General features: G+C 38.3%; 1 protein-coding gene across 1 annotated transcript in view; it reads right to left on the reverse strand.

The window, feature by feature from the left end:
- The window catches only part of ZCCHC24 (zinc finger CCHC-type containing 24), a 107,486-nt gene that overhangs the window by 71,532 nt on the left and 19,882 nt on the right, over positions 1–16,072 (reverse strand). The gene's annotated exons all lie outside the window — the stretch shown is intronic.

Genomic DNA, 16,072 nt, shown 5'->3' on the forward strand with positions numbered 1-16,072 from the left:
TAAGCACATATTCTCTGAACTAGCAGAGTTTTGATTGAGGAATATTTTCCATAGACCCATCATGGTTATCTGCCAGCAGTGCTGGTTTTCTTTACAGAAGTACACCATTAACTAAAACTACATGATCACTGCTAAAACAAATTACTAGTTGCTATATGTTTAACTTCTCTTTCTTGAGTAACCTTCTCCAGAGTGAAACAGTTAGTTAAAGGTGAGAAAAAGATAAAGACATAAATACTGTCAAAAATGGCTCTAGAAGGAATCAGCACCATGGTACAACTCTCTCACTGAAATGATGAGCCAAAAGCATGCACATTCAGTGTAACTAATTCTTACTCTTTTCTAGTCCTTAGTTCCTATCTTGACTAGCTTAAGTCACAGCTCTGAAAATATTAAGTTGAAAGGGAAATCAGTGCTGGGTTGATTTAATTGTGAGACAGAAATTAGAACAGTGACAACAACTTATGCTGGCATTTAGGAACCATTGGTTTGAGTGATGTATATTTATACATGTAGAAGGTGCTCAGGATTGATTTGTAGGCCTTAAAAATGAGTTACTTGCCTTAGAGCAAGCCCACAAAGAGTGATTGAAAGTGTAATAAACAAATGGGGAGGGAGAAAAAATATTTCAGAGAAACTTCCATACCAGAATAACACAACAACTAGCATCACAAATTCAAACATCCTTGGGAAATTATGAAATCCAGTTAAATAACTTTTCTCCAAACTTATATGGATTTTTAAAAAGTTCAGAAAATAATACTTGAGTTTCTTTTTAAGCTTCTATCAGTTTGATTAAACAGGAGTTATGCTGTTTCAACTGGTTTTTTTTTAATGTTTTGCAATTTTCATCAGCACACAAAAAGTTTGTAGTTTTTCATCAAATATAACATTGAAGTGCTGTTGCTCTAAAACCTTTTTCGCAGAGTTTTTCTAGGATTTTTATCTATTCCTCTTCATAGATAAACATTTAAGATGTGATACTAACTGCTTGTAATTATACAATATTCCTGTAGAGCAAGGGACCATAAGTAGAATTATAATTACACCAATACTAAACAATTATACAAGTAGGGTCAAAGCCAAACATTCAAAATTAGGAAGGCTTTTATATTTTGGGAAAATATAAGAACAGCATTGACTCCTGCTCATAGTGATGACTTAGTAATTCAGTGTCACAAATTTACCATTCCCTGAATCAGCCCCAGAGTTGAATTGGTTGTGATGAGTGTTTTTCAGTACAAAAGCAGTTTATGGGTAAGTTGAATCTGAAAATAAAAATTCATTATTCTTAATATGTGGATGCTGAAGTAAACCTGTCTTTTGTTTCACTTTGATATTATTACATGAAGATGTAGCCAAAAAGAGGAACATAGGTAATACAGAATAATAAAGTCTGTGGAGGTGCCTGGGATGTGGTAAATAATGAAGAGATCAGCTAACTGATACAGTGACCTCAATCACTGCATAATGGCACAGGACCATGTTTTACTGTAGGCAAAGGAAAAACTGAAGGGCTACAACTTGTTACTTTAAGTAGAGGTTTCTCTCAAGAGAATGATTCAGAATCAGCTAAACTTGAGTTTCCAGTATGACTCCATGAAGAAAATTAACCTTTTTCTTCATCACTGATGATCTTGTGCACTACAGCGGTTTTGATTTGTTTTTTTGGTTTTTTTGGGGCTTTTTTTTTTTTTTTTTTTGGTTTGGTTGTTTTTCATCAAGGCTAGTCATTAAAAAGAAAAAGAAAAGCCTACTCTACTTTAGTTCTCTGAGCAATTAGGTCAGCTGTGCAGAAACAAGCAGAAAGTTTACTACTTCCAAGGATCTAAGTGGGTAGTAAAATTCTGGGAACAGTGTGTGCATCTGCCACAGGCCAGCTCTGCAGCACTGCCCAGCATCTGAGCCAAGGGTCTTGGTGTCAGCTGAGATGCAGGGATTCAAAACTTGTATCACCAGCCTTGGATCAAGAAGAAGCAGACAGGTTTCTAGAGAGTGGCACTGGACAAAAGCAGAAATGTTTGGTTTATGTGGAAATGCATGGAAAAGTACAAGGTACAGTAATTGTTCAAGGAAGTTGCCTTGCCTCTCCTGACAACTCAAGATTGGCATAATCATTGTGATTTTGAGTTCCTTCCATTACATGAACATGCCAGCTGTATCAAATCAGAGTGCTACCCCAACTGAAAGTCTCAGCTAACAGTATCTTCTGGCTTTTCCTGTTTGATACTGTGGACCAGATAATCCAATGTTACAAACAGATGCTTCCTAACAGACTTGAACAGAATCATGCTCATTTGTCTTTGAGGACTGACCACGTTGGGCTTGCCTGCCTTGAGCTTTAAAGCCTAACACACAAAACACTGCTGCAAGTTTAGGAGAGGTGCTGAGGTAAAACCCAGCAAAGACAGAGAAGAAAGAGTGAAGACCTTGAAAATCCTGGTCCTGTAGTTATGTTTAAACTGGAGAACTAACAGCAAACTCTCTCACTGCAACACAAAATCTGCAGTGTAAAGAATATTCTCAGTCAAGAAGTTGATGAAAATACTAAAGATAGAGCAGATATTCTGACTTAAAATGGAGTTCTGCTTTAGTTCCTCTCTTTCCACTCTCATTAAATTGTAACATTGGAAAATGGTACTTGAGGCATCAAATTGTGTACTTTATATCATTGCTTCTGCATGTGTTAACCCAATGCATTCAGAGATTCATTGCCCCCAGCATCTGAAATGCATTGCCTGTCTCAAGAGAAGTTTCCATGTCAACTACTTAGATGGGCAAAATTCTCTCAATTTGTTGACTTGACTGTTTTGTTTTGTTTGTCCCCCAGAGTGTATTTGAGGGGAAAAAAGCTGTTTATCATAGTCATGATTATCTGTCATGACTATACCTCTTACTTTGTATTTTAAGGGACTGGTAGGATGGTAGCCCTGAAGAAGCTACTTCCAGAAGTGGAAATTGCATGCTGCAATGCAGGAAAGCCTAATTCTCTCCATGACAGCGCATTGTGGCATGGAAAGTGCAACTGTTTTAAGCACAGCCAGAGTTTAGGTCCAAGTGACTTCTAACATCTTATAAATCACATATTTTGGCATCCACCTTGTTAGACTTTGCATCTCAGATGGCAAAAAGGTGGCCACCCCATCTTCCCTCACAGTGAAATTCTGTTCAGTATGACCAATATTTAATTCAAAAGGCTCCCCAGATTTTGTTTTGTGCAGCTGATATGTACCATGGGAGAGATTAAAGAAGATAGAGTTAAATACTTTTCACTGGTATCCAGCGGCAGAGGAAATCTGATCCAAAGGCAGTGGGCACAAATTGAAATACCAGAAATTCCCATTAAATATAATAAGAGCTGTTTCAGGGTGAGGGTGACTGAGCACCAGCACAGGATGGATGCTCAAGGGGGTTGTGGTGACTTTATCCTTGGAGATACTCAACACCTGAGTAGTACTGGGCAGGGGGTTGGATTAGCTGATCCCTCCAGATCCCTGCCAGCCCCAGCAGGTTTGTTGTTTTTATGATTTAATATTCTGGACTCATGTGGAAGGTCTCCTGTAAAGTACCTGTTTTGAAGAGTAACAAAGAGAATAAAAGTGGTATTTAGTATAAAAAGTGTGGGGAGGTTTGCAAACACCGGGGGGTTTTCAGCTTTAGAAGTTTAATATGGATGTGTTGAGCACTTCATTTCTTGCTTTATATATGAATGCAGAAGTACATTAGACTAGATTTTGAAGAGGACTGAGTGCATGACAACTTCTTTAAATACATACATATCTTTAGTGGATTGTTTTCAGCTGTCTTCACTTTTGCAAAAATCTGAGTAAACATATTTCCCACACTTCTGGAAAACTAAAAATGCTGTTTTATTGTATCATAGGAATTTAGTAACCAGACATAGTTATGCAAAAAACTTGAGTAGCAGAATACTGGCAAGCCAACTGCAGGTTAAAACTGTACCAGACTGTTCAGATCCAACAAAAACCAGACTCCTTTCCCATAAATTGATCATAAATGAAATGAAAATAGAAAATTTTGTTCTATAGGCTAGATGTTTAGTTCTACCTGTATGAAGTGACACTACATTAGCAGAAAGGCTAAGCTTATATGTGGTGGAACATCAGTTCTTCCAGTTCTGTATTCTGTTGGATGTTTCTCTGATCAATCCACATAATTTTCTCCAATAGTAAATCAAGGAGTCAGAGAGGGCTTAAAAGAAAAATCAGCTGGCAGATGATCTGTCTCCTGGACATGTACAGTATGATGCTTTTTACAGTGTCCAAATTCAGTTATTTATCTCTACCATAAGGAAGAAGGCATCAGGATTTTTTGGTTTTTTCATTTTTTTTTAAGAATCAGGATGGAATAAATCAACTTTACAAGGAGGCAGTGAATATTTACTGCTGATTATTCAACGGCTAGCTAAGTCTGACCTGGAGTCCTACTGAAATGTAGTCTGGGCTTTTTCAAGAACTTCAAGCTTTTTCACAGATCTGAATCTATACATTTAACTAGTTACGCACTTTGGCTATGTTCCTTGCTGTAACATAACCACCCAAGGTAGGTTAAAATATCCAGAGAAGAAACCACTGTGTCTTAACTTGCGAGATGTGATAAATAGATAAACAACATCTTTTCTAGAATGATTAATAAAATGGCAGTGATGAATGACAGGACAGCCACTGGAGATTAAAAGGGAAAATAATGGGAAAAAGGTTGAGTTTGGAAAGCTAGATAAGGCTTGTGTTTCTGGGAACTGCATACAAGGAATATGAGAGATGTGCTTTCCATTCCCCATCTGTTTTAATGTGCTAACTATCCATTCTTCAGCCTTAATTCTGTCCCACCAATGGAAGGCACCTTGGAAAGGATACTGAATGGGTCAAAATATTGATCTTAGATACTCTGGAAAATAAATGAGGGATTTACCTTTAGCAAGTGGATAAGGAGAGGAATTGATTGGGAAAGAATCTCAAGAATGGAGGTGAGATAAAGAGAAGGTATGACATGATGCAGAACGTGGGGTCAGCAGGGTCAGACCCTCTGTACGTGCTCCAATAACTCTGCTGCAGTGAGACAGCAGCCTATATCTGAAGGCTGACCATCCAAAGTTGTTTCTATCTGTCTTCAGTTCCTACTGAAACAAGTAGGTTTTTTGCATAGAGATTGGAGCTGAAGTCTGTATTTAAGTAACCTTAGGGTAACGCTGTATAGTGCCCTCTGACTGTTTTTCAACAGCTGGTAGTCTTCAGGCAACAGCTGTCTTCTCACTTCTCTCACTTCCCTGGCTCTTATCTCTATAAGCTTCTGCTTTTGGCCCTTATCAGACATCAAATGTATCAGGGGCTTGTAACAGAGACGACTATGAGGCAGAAAGAAAAGATATGGTAAGAAATGTTTATGAAGAGTGATGCTTTCATAAGATACTGCTCTTCCTCATGCAAAAGAATGGCAAGGTCCAAGGGATTGCGCTGAGGTGGCTTGCATCCTTCATGAGAGGATCATTTAGCCTGCCCCCCTCAAGAGCAGCGACTGCCACTGGTCCCCACTGTGATTTCATCCTGCTGAATCCCTGTGTACAACTACCAGAGGAACTGGTTAAAATAACACAGGCTGTAATGCAAAGTCTGCACACTGGACCCAGCTCTTAACCATCCATCATCACAAGTTATGACCACTGTGAACCGCAGTTCAGATAAGAGCAGCTCATGAATAATGAGCAGCTTGATAACCTGGGCCAAATGCATAGTAGTGAATGTGGACTTTGAAGGGTCTGTAGTTACAGAGCAGTTCCTTTTGTAAGAGGCACAAACTTCAATAGCTCTGTTCAGTCTGACAGCAGAGAGCTCTGGAGCCCGTGCAGATGCTAAACTACAACTGAGCAGCATTTGTGAGTAACTGTGCCATTTGACAGCTGCAAGATTCACCTCTATCATAACAGTTCTAATCACAGTGTTCCACAGAAAAGAGTGCAATACTGAAAGATGTGAAGCTGTGGCATTTAAAAATCCTAAATTAACAGATAACATCTCAACAAGTGGGAATACAGGACTTCTGCATCAGAAGTAGCCTGGGCAGTGGCCTGCAGAAGAATGTGCCCAGGTCTGCAAGCACCATGGTCAGACAGATCTGGGAGAGATGCAGCCACTGAGAGGAGGCCACTTCTGTTGACCACTCTGCTTTCAGTCATGAAGGAAACTTCTTGCAGCAAAGCAGCACTTTGTGACTTGGCTTAAGCCAAATATAGTCGAAATGAGGAAAGCTTGCAATGCCTCACATGTGCCCACGGAAAGACACCTCTCAGTGTTGAAACAACCCCTAACGCATCCTACTGTTATTGGAAGTACAGAAGACACCACTTTTAATTATTTGTAATTAAAGAATTATTTAATTATTCAGTAATTCTTCAGTAGTAGCACTGACTTTGGGATACAATAGATCTGTTTAAGGCTCAGAGTAACTGATAACATAATCACTCAATTTCTTCTCACTTTTGCACCAAGAATCTTGACTTGCTATCAATTTTACCTTCAAACCATCCCCCTGCTGCCCTCTGCTCTCTGAACACACACTGAAATCTAAAGTTTCAGACATTCTAGGAATCTTTCCTGATTCTTTTTTTTTTCCATTCTCTGCGAAACCCGATCCACCAGAAGGGTGGGAGAGCTTATTGTTTTTTCGTCTGACATCTGGATTTCATTAGCAGACTCATGCGTGCTGAATCAGGAATGGGAGCTCAGAAGAAAGCAGATGAGAGTTAAAATTACGCTAATGCAAAAAAAAAAATGCCCCCTTCTCCAACTTTGCAAACAAACACAACATGTGAGTCACACTGTGAGCTCAGCACTACAGGCATATTATCTGTACCCACTAATATTTGATATATTCTACCTCAAGCACCTATAGAGGAGAACATTGTATTATTTACTTATATATGTCTGTATGTAAAAAGACCAAGCCTTTCCAGTAGTTTCCTGTTAATACCACTACTTTGTAGGTTTGTAGTGTGTCCTACCTTCTATTTAAATCAATTCAATAGAGTATGAAAGGAAATAATTTATCACAAACCAACCATAAAATTATAGTTACGACTTGCTGCTTAGGAGATTTCTGTAAACAACAGCAGCAAGAGAGACCACTTTAATAGGAGTGTTAGCAGTGGCTGAAAAGTCAGACTGTTATTAATAAGCACAGCTTTCACTGCAGAACAGCAGAAATAGTAATAGGAGCAGTAACTCTGTCAGTGCTGTACACGGTGCTATGCCAACAACCTCTGGGTGACTGAAAGAGCTCATCTTATTTGCTAAGGCTGATAGTTGCTGGCATACAATATCCACCTTTACAACCTCCCTTATCCCTCTTCTCCCTCCCAGAGCAGGACATCTGGCTCCCAGACCTCGAGTGCCACGCTATTTAGCCAGACAGCCCTGATTTCTATGGGCTCTAAGAAAATGAGGAGACTCTTAAGTTATCATTTGTGTTTGGGTCACACAGAGAAAGGGGGATTTGGGGCATGTTTTAGAAGATCAGATGAGTCTAGGATAAGGAATCTGGCAAAATTACAAAATGGTAAAAAAGCTGAGAGTGATTACAGATACTGGAGAAAAGCTGAAGGAAAAAGAGCTGGAGAAAAACATGGAAGTCAGGCTTTGACACTCGTCTGCAAGTCACTTAAAGAAAACTTCATACAGCATTGAATATCCATTCCCTCTTGAGGCTTCACCTACACATTTGAGGACCACGTGACATCACACAGGACACAACTGTAATATACTTAAATTAGCTAAACATTGATAGAAATTTTCAGTCACTAATGCAAAAATATCTAGCATGCTGTAAAACCACAGTATGGTTATTTTCACATGTGTAACAGCACTCTCTGCTACCTCAGGAGATATGGATACCACCTTCCCTGAGAAAGGTACATGTGGCAGGTGATGTATAGGTAAATACGTATTTCCCATCACACACCTCTGCATAGGGTTGAGACCCTTTATTTATACAAGTAATTATTTTCAAGGAAACTGGACAATTCATGGGCTTGATTTGATTTCCCTCTTTCTCATGTTTTGTGCAAACACTTTGACCAGTAGCAAGTGCAGCACAAAAGCCACTGCAACCATTTTGGTGCTGGTTTGTGCTCACATAAAGTGACACAGAGAATCTGGCCTTGGGACAGCTGGCATAACAGGTGGATTTTTTTTTCATTACTTTTGAGAAAACTTATGAAGACAGCAGTGAGGTTTGTGTTTTTATTCTAATCTATTAAATCTCCTTAACTAGAGTTTACAGAAGTCTGTTTCAAGTAGCAGAGCTCCAACTTGCTATAGAAGAAATAGAAAAAAGAAGAAATACAAAATGCAGGTCTGCATAATAACTAGTATTATATTTTGGTTTTTTAAACTATTTAAACCAAAGCCACCTTTCTACTTAAATGATGAATCTCCTTTGATCTTCTAGGAAAGCCTTCTTTGCCATTTATTTGAAAGAAGCCTTTCTCTTCCCCACTTTCTGTTCTTCTAATTTTTTCAACTGTGTAATCTGGAGTTTGGGAATAAGAGAAACATGACTTCTATATAAAATCATCTCAGAAGCTATCTCTGCTCTCATGAAGCCTTCTGAGGGTCTCCTTTCCTTAAATTGTAAGTCTGGCAGGGCAATGTTTGGGAGGGCTGAGGGTGCACCTGGGCTGGTTCTTGGCTGTCAGGTGGTGTGGGCAGCCTGGCTCAGCTGCAAGTATTTGTTTTCCTGGGCTGTTGCAGAGTTTTAAGTTTAGTTGCACACCTGCAATGTGGTTTAAAATTAGAGATGGACTCGAAACCACTATTTTGTATGTGAAACCTTTGAGCCTGGGAAATGTTCAGGGTTACTCTGAACTCATTTCCACGATTATAGCTTGAGACTGTGTCGAAGACTAGTTGAAATGTGTAATTTCTTTCTAAAATGAGAAGAAATTTACAGGGCTCAATAATACAGAAGATCTCAGAAGGTGCTGCTATAGTCCTGTGCACATTTCTGCACAGTCAGGGAATGAGTTAGAAACAAAGAGTAGCAAGTTTCATGCGAAGAATCAGTCAGAAATCTGAGGATAAACTAGTTATCAAGATTATGTCATTTCCATAATGTCTGCTGTGCTGCTAAAATCCCCAAATGTTTCAACTTAAGTACCTGTATATGGACTTTATTGCTTTAGCTAATAATTTGGCACTGACCACAGTCTGAAATAAAAGGCTTATTCTCTTTTTCTCTAATTACTATACAAACATTTTAGCTTTCCTGCCAAATGAAGGCCATTTGGGGAAAAAAAAAAGTCTTAAAACCTTTTTTCTCAATTTTTTTGGCTTAAAAAAAAATGCTTCTACAAATCTTCTACAAAAAAAAAAAAATTATAAGGGAAACACTTATTTAAATAACAATGTCCTATCAGTAACACGAATGATAAATTATAGTACAAAATATAAAATGTTAAGGAATGAAGTTTATACTAAGTTTACCCTCATGTCTGTGAAGCTGACATTCCCTGAATCAGCACAGCACAGTCCTGTGCTCCTGATCCATGCAGTGGATTCTTCTCTCCTGCTTCTACCTCTCTCTCCCAGGCAGTCTGAAGGATAGCTACAATCCTACCAAGCACAGATGACAATAGCTACCTGAGAAACTCTGTTCACATCTCATAATAGGCCCCTCTATAGCTATGAAAGGAGACATATCCAAATATATAAGGGTCCTTCTACATTTATTGATATAAGCCAGACACAGTAGAATACCACCAGTACTTGTGCTATACCAGGGAAATGGAGTAGGGATTGACTTCCATTTAGTATCTTAATTTCTTGAGGGAAGTGATTCAATGGGAGGGACAGACAGGACTGCCTGGTACATGCTGACAGCAGGAAAATGAGAGGGGCCCCTGGCTTGGATTTGTGCCCTCACAATCTACTGCCTGTCCTGGGACAACCAGGAGAGCAGGAGGGGCTGAGCTGCCATTCCCTCTGCTGCTGCCAGCAGAAACTGCTGATCTGCCTTCAGCCATTTGCTCCTGCTCACTGCTCTTGCTGTTTGCCAGCTTCCTCCTCCAGACAGTCACTTAAAAGGAAAAGGGAGGGAGAGACCCAGCAGTTCACACCCCTGACAGTCACTTTCTCCTCAACAGCCAGTTTCCCATTTCCATGACACCATCCCAGCCTCTGCTCAGACCTTTGTAACTGGGCATGTGGTTCATCAGAAAACACATTTTCATTTTTGAGAAACAGGGAAACAAGGTTCTGTTAAATCTGGGAAAGGAAGTTGAAATGTTTACACATTTGGCAGATGGGAAAATTTTTGGAATTTCAACCAGAAACACCAAGATACAAATGTTCATTTTGGGTAAATTAAGCTTTTGAAACATTTCCAAACAAATTCTTGCAAAACAAATTCAAGGCATTGCAAAGTGAAAAGCTCCTACTTCAGGTGTTTCCTTCAACTTTTGCTTTTTCAGCTGAACAACTTGTTGAAACATATTTTCCTAGAGAAAACTCCTTTGGAAAAAGAAGTTATTTGATTCAATTTTTAAGTATAGATTAAATGAATCCACCTTTTTACAGAAAGTGTTTATGCATGGACATTTTAACAGGTGCTAAGTTTAGGGGGGGCTTCTTCTGTATTTGATGTTGTAATAAATGTCTGTTTGCTTCTACTTTTATGCTTTAGCAGTACTGGATTTTGCAAGAGTATTTTATTTAAAAGCACAGTGTGGAACAATCATGGTAGATATTAGAGCTGGGATCTAATAGTAGATGGTAGATAGTAAAGCTTAGATCTTGATTGCAGAGCTTAGTGACCTTTTATTGCAGAGCATGAAAATTTAGTTAATTTCCAAAAACCACCCTATGATTAAATTTGATGGGGGCATTGGGAAGTCACCAAGTTCATCCTCCTGCTCAAAGAAGGACCAACACTGAGTTCAGGCCAGGTTTACTATAACTTTGTCCAGTCAGACCTTGAACACTTCCAAGCATGAATGGAAATTCCACAACCTATATTTCACATTAAACCAAAATACTTTTATGAAGTGAGAAAAAATTACTCACTTAATTTTCCATTATTCACTTCTTATCAGTGTGAATGAGGAATTGATAAACTAGTGCAGTTTGACCTGGTTCTCTCTTTACCTTATCTATAAATCAGCTTGTGGAGGGCTGGAAGCCAGACCTTACCTTCCCCCTCAAGAGGAATGCTCTCAGTACTAATTTCAAAGCTAGACACCTAATTATGCTTTATCAGGAGTTTTACTGCAAACCAAGCAAATACTGACTTGTTAGTAAACAGTAAATATTTTGACCAGTGCAACAGATAGCTGTGTTCAGTCTACTTCAAAGGAGTTTATAGAAGTTTCTCAGTGACTCGCACAGGACTTGGATCTGATTTATAGTGCATGGATTTTAAATATAAATTATGTATGTTTAAGATAGTGAATTGTAGCATTAGCATGCAGATATGCAATAGCAGAAACACAAGGCTGGGAGGTGCTTTGGGATGTTCTCCTCACTTGTCCCTGGACAGGATCACCAGTGCAAATCTTGATTTATCTTTACCTACACTGTTCTTAAAGTCCTCCAATGACCAAGAGCACTCTTCTTCAAGGCCTCACAGTTGGAGCAGCCTAGATAAAGTCCAGTAGCTGTGAAATCATTAGCTGTGGCAAATAATCTGTGTCCTCCATGTGAGGCTTTCTACATTTTTGCAAATTTTTAATGTGACTTTTTGTGGGAACAAACAACACTGGTTCTTCAGCCTTTCAACACAAGTCATGTTTCAGAGACCCCAAACTGATTTTTCTCCTTTCCAGTTTACCCTGAGTTTCTGTGCCCAACCTGGAGTCAGAGAAGGCTTTATCAGTGCTGAAACCTTATTCAGTTTAAATGCTGGGTATCCTTATGGTTTTGCATGTAAAGAGTATTCTTTTCATGATATCCACCTTGCTGCTAGTTGCCAGTTGGCTTGAAATTATCTAGATAGTGAATATACAAATGAGATTCCAAGGTGAATAAAAAATAGTTGGAAAACCTCAATGAAATGAAACCCCATTCTGTGGTGGATGATCCAACAGCTGTCACACAGCCCATTGATAATTATCACACAGGACCTGGGGCTCCACTCCAAGGCCAATGCAAAGACCAAGCAAGCATTGCTCCCTTAGAGCATTTGCCTTTATCACCTGTTTGTGCTGCATTTCCCACAGGAATAAAAACAGCCCATCTGGACTTGTATCAGTGTATAAAGACTGAGCCACAGTAATAACAGCTTAGTCATGGGCCTGCAGGAGGAGCTTGGGCTTGGCTGGACTTCCAGACTTTTGGGAATGTAATGTCATGTACTGTGCTGGACGGGAAAGGGGCACAGACACCGTTTACTAGGTATTTTCTGTTTTCTTTTTCACTATCCAACTGTTCTTACTTTGGTATGTTAGGGTTCAATATCTTCTTTCCAAGCACACAGTTTATCAAAATACTGGACATAAATGCCACATTGCTACAGACACAGCTTTAAAACAAGAACTTTGGGAACATGCTCCCAAAACAGGGCTCTTTGGATCCCCTCTACTCGTGCACAGCTGCCTCAGTTATTTGCCTCTGATAAATTATTTGAATCCACAACATGCACTGATTATTGAGAATTTGCAAAACAGTGCACAATGGGTATTTTTCGATCTTTCAGACTCTTCAGCAGCTTACATTTTCAGAGGTTAGATGGATGTGACCAATTTATAGCCCAATTTACTTTGGTTGCAAGTTTTCTGCAAGTCTTCATAATAAAAGTAGAAATTATCTTTAAAAATATATTCAGCTAATCTCAGAAATGCTGAGAAAACTTGGCAGAGCTAAGTTCAAGCATATGAGAACAAAAAATAACAGCCTGCAATAAATTTTGTAGTACATTTAATATCATGGAGTTGTCAAAGTGGCTCCACGTGACAAAAAAAAAAAAAATTAAAAATTCTTAGCCAAGTCCAAATCATCTACAATAGTTTAATGCAGGTTCTCAATGAAAAAAATAGGAATAAATTAAATGAGCATGTTGTGTATAGAAAGGACTCTGCAGAGCCTCATATTTGTCCAGTATCTCGTAATGTGGAATTTTAGTATGTGCATAAGTATTTGCAGAATGAACACCTAACAGCTACAATTTTTTATAGAACTATATGTAGGTGAAGAAATGTGCACTATACAAAATGGATTCATGTCCCTAAATGTATTTCAAAGCTAGAGAATGAAGGGGCTAGATACACAGACTTTTTTCCTGTAGTGCCACACGTGGTTTGAAAACAATTACATATAGCAGAGATTTACCACCTTTTTCCTCCTTGTAATACAGGCTAACAGGTTCTCTCTCAGCACTGATCTTGCTACCAGTGCTACTGCACCAGGTACAAGTTTAGTTGTTGTTAAATTATGCATCCCATATTTTCATCTTTACCTCTGCAAGAAGAATAGTAATTTTGGTGATTCAAATACTGCTTTATTCCTATCTATATTATTTATATCTATTTATTTATATTTTTTCTAATAAAAATTCGATTTTTTTTATCTAATTATAAAAATATAAATTTTATAACTCATTATTTATCTCTATTTATTTATATCTATTTATATTATTTTTATCTATGTAGTAACTCTCTAGGCCAACAGAACTGGAGCATAAACAGGAGAGGCCTGTACAGCACCAGATTAAATGCCACCAAGTACACTCTAATCAAAAACTATGGTGGAACCTGAACAATGGAGCCCATACAGGGTGTCAGATTCCTCCAAGAATGGGGAGATTAATCTCTCATCCTGTAACTGAGTAACAATAATGATATTTCTCAAAGTTCAATAGAAAAAGACACATTTATTTGGAGGCTGTCACACAATATCCAAAAACCTACTATAAAATATAAAATGTAGCAACTGTCAAAAACATCTTCAGAGTGAATGCTGGGATTTTCTAAGGTCTGTGATCTCCTGTAATTCCAGAGCTCTTTGAAATATCACCTTCACTTTAAAAGGAAGATAAGTTCCAAGAAGTTTGTGCTTGTTTTGCCTTTTTTTAAAAGAATTATTTCTGAGCTAAAAACCAGAAAGTTAATTTTTTTCTAACGTTGTAGAGATGCTAGTTTGTTCCTCATTGCCATCCTAGTCACCCTTTGGTACCTGGAGAAATGACAGCTGTGAATTCCTTAGATGTTGTGCACCTTTCTGATCCTTGCACAACTGTAAGGCACAAGACAAATCAGATGAATGTTTCAGGCATGAGAGTTGCTCCAATCTTGCAGCCAAATAGCTGCCTGCTGAGGCAGCTCTACTGCCAAAGATCCACTGTATCTGACCACAGGGAGGGACAGATTCAGGGCAGCGTGATCTGGCAGACCAAGCCATGGACTAAGAAGAAAGGACTGAACTCAGCTTGACACTGATTTCTTCCACATCCTGCATGAAACCACAAAAGCAAATCTATGCAAACTCAAGCAGCCACAGCAATTACCTACTGCTCCCATTGACTTGAATTTGTGTTCTCAAGGCACTTCAGTTTTACAGGATCTGCTTCAAAGATCACCGTTGGCACTGACTCCCACTGTTGGCCACATTAATATGGACCACACTGCACATTTCAGCCACAGATTTAAACATGCACTGCAAAAAGAGACTAATCATTTCCCATTACATATATGTCTGCATCAGTGTGTCTGTACTTCGGTGAGCAAGCACATGGCACTTTCCTCTGTAAGTACAATGTAAAATTGGGAAACACACTGTGCAACATTTCTCCCTGAAACTGGGATAAATCATGGCAGTGCATGGGAATTTGACTTCAGAACACTGATATTTTTCCATTTTATTTCCACCACATCACCATGAGGCAAGGGTTCCTTTCCTGTGCAGAAATTTACAGGAATTGTCAGAAATGTTTTTCCAATGAGCTTGGCACTGGCACAGTATTTGAATATGGTTAGGACAGAGACACCAGTAGATGGAACTGGTGCTTGGCAGAAACACCAGGTAGAGCAGTTTGAAAATTCTGAATACAGAGAAGCTTTGCTGGAGCTCCAAGCTTGGACTTCTGTTGCTGCTTACTAAATTAACAACTGGAATAACATAAGCAATAAATGAGGTCCAGGATTTGTGCATTTACTTTCCTAAGCAGAGTTTTGAAAAATGGCAAAGGTTCAATCACTCAGTGACATCTCAGAATGTGAACTAAGTGCTTTATTTACAAATGTCAACATAGATTGTATCTAATACCATACATCATTATTCTATACTTTTTGCATAATAAACTTTATATGATAGGTCTGAGTTTAGGTTGATGACATCATGGAAGAGTAGTCATGTCAATAACAGTCTTACAATTTAAAGGAGCAAGATTAATTTTGTAGAGGCCACACCTGGTACAAAGGAACTCACTGATTATATTTTATAGGATTTAAAAATAAAGATATAATAATAATGGGTAAAAAGAGACAATGTAACTTTTTTTTAAAAGGCCTTCTAATAATTTCTACACCTGATATATAAAAAAAAAATATCATAAAGAATCATATATCTTTAATACTACTGACACAGAACTCTTTGGTTTTTGTCATGGTAAGGAGAAAAAAACCCTATATTTATATATCATGCAGTCAACCACGAGTAAACCAGATAGGAAAAGTACTCTCACTCCTTACCATCCTTGCTATTTAAAGAGAAAGATCTTGTTTATTTTTTATGGCACTGTCAATGATAATTTAAGAGCAGTGCTATATTAAGAACACTGCTTTTAACCTTTATTCTCTACATATTTTTCAATTCATCCAAGTTAATGAGAATTCTCTATGTGCAAGAATATCAGAGAAGTATAAGTTAGATCTTATTGTCTAAGCCACTTACACTCACAAATTAGTTTTGGAAAAAATGTAGGTATGATATAAGGATGATACTAAAGATAAATGCTGTTTTTTTTATAGACATAATTATTGTAACAAACAGCTTTTTGCAAATGTAGGCAAATTAGAAATGATGAATCGCAATCACAACATTGCTCTTATTTCTGGCAGTTTCTTAAACAG

Source organism: Cyanistes caeruleus, chromosome 8, assembly GCF_971803275.1.
Source record: "Cyanistes caeruleus chromosome 8, bCyaCae1.hap1.1, whole genome shotgun sequence".
Lineage (NCBI taxonomy): Eukaryota > Metazoa > Chordata > Aves > Passeriformes > Paridae > Cyanistes > Cyanistes caeruleus.